The sequence below is a fragment of the Neomonachus schauinslandi genome, chromosome X (genome assembly GCF_002201575.2).
Source record: "Neomonachus schauinslandi chromosome X, ASM220157v2, whole genome shotgun sequence".
NCBI classification, from domain to species: Eukaryota; Metazoa; Chordata; class Mammalia; order Carnivora; family Phocidae; genus Neomonachus; species Neomonachus schauinslandi.
In genome coordinates, this window is record NC_058419.1 from 22,222,314 (window position 1) to 22,224,102 (window position 1,789).

At 43.4% G+C, this 1,789-nt stretch overlaps 1 pseudogene; it reads left to right on the forward strand.

Annotated features, from left to right (window-relative positions):
* The first annotated feature begins 660 nt into the window (after positions 1–660).
* On the forward strand, positions 661–1,550 carry LOC110576086 (annotated as a pseudogene).
* The last annotated feature ends 239 nt before the right edge of the window (positions 1,551–1,789 follow it).

Consider the following 1,789-nt stretch of genomic DNA (forward strand, 5'->3'; position numbering starts at 1 on the left):
CCACTTCAAAACTCACAGGCCACACCTCTTTCTAGGTTCTTAAATATCTCTACCGTTGCCTGATTCTTGGCACCACTGCATTTATCACCAGGCCAGTAGTGATCAGTAAACAAGGATACAAGAAGGCTATGACTGTAATCTAAAACTTTTTGTTCCTCCAACATTACAGCTAGATAGGATCTTGGAAATTCATGTAGTCCTACCCACCATGCCTGTCCTTGTTTGTTCAGGAGGAAATAGGCATGGAGAGGTTAAGTGAGTTGCCCAGGTGTCACAGCTGAGCAGAATTGAAACCCAATCTTCCAATTGCCTGGCCAAGGCTCTGTCCAAGTGAATACATGGTGAATGAATCTCTCCAAGTGATAGGGCTACAGTTAGTATGTGGTTAAACTATTAATGAGCCTGAAAGACAGACCACAGTGGATCTGTACGACTAGACAAAAGCATCTAGGCAAACTTTTGGCTTGTAACAGGTAATTGCATGGGCTCTCAAGAGACAAGTTACACATAGATCATGTGGTCAAATGAAGACGTGTGCCCTGGGCCAACTGATCATAGGGGCAATGTGTGAGCCCCACATTCCATGAAGATGTGAGCTTAGAGAACTATGAGGAGTTTGAGCGGTCTGAAGGACAAAACAAGTTGGGAGGTGTGCAGGACCTAGAAGAATATCTTAGAATGAAGCTGAGTCTTACCAAGGTAGTTAGTTAATGGCTGTTGCCTAGGAAAAATAAAAAAACCTGGGCAAAACAGGGGACCACACCATGGACATTCCAACCTGCCTTCTGTACACAAAGACCAGCTCTGCCCCACACCTGACCCATCAGACACTGCATAGTCTCCATGAAGTTCCTGCCATGGCTCACCTTATACTGTCCTCACTGGCAGAACAACATGAAGCCTTGGCACAATATAAGGAAGGAATTGGAAAGTTTATAGGCATGCTAGAATCGCTCTTGTACTGTTCCCTGCATGATCCCATCAGCCCCTGCCAACTGGTTATGTAAAAAACAAGTCTGTGTCTGTGTGGGGTATTGGGGGATAAGTGGAGATGGCTGCTTCCAAGTTCATGGCAATTCAGCAGGCCCTTCAGCCAGACTGATTCCAGTGTCTCTTGGAGAGGCACTGTGCAAGCAACTTCCACTAAAAGAGCCAGAAAGCCTGTTGATCAATTGCTTCTATTCCTGGGTAATCATCTACAGCTACAGGAAGAATCAGAGGTCCTTCAGAAAAGTACCAACATTGGAGTGATTGGAGATGGAGAGGTGATGGAGGAGGGGCTGAGGTCAGCACGGGAGATTGCCAAGCAGCCCATAGGTGGCTTCCTTCTGGATGGCTTTCAAGGGAATCCAGGAACCCTGGAAACTAGACTGTACTTGCTGTCATCAGTCACTACAGAGCTGCCAGAGGACAAATCAAGGCTCATTTTGGAGTCAGACAGCCAGATGAGGTGCTCGAGTGTATTGAAAGGGGAGTGGACTTATTTGAGAGTTTTTTCCCCTTATCAAGTGACAGAGCAGGGATTTGCCCTGACTTTCAGCTTTCAGTAACTGTTTTAAATCTCTTTAAAAGTTTAAAATTTTTATGTTAGAGATTTGAGAGACAACCCTTATTCATTGAAGACTCCATTCTTTATGTGTATAACATTTGTAATAACTCCACCTTCATTTAAGAATGATGTGAAAAAAAAGAATGATGTAAAAATACTCTTAATGGCTATATATTTCTGTATGATAATGTTATAAATTAGAAAGATTTCTTTTAGCAGCAACATATGGAGACATATAAA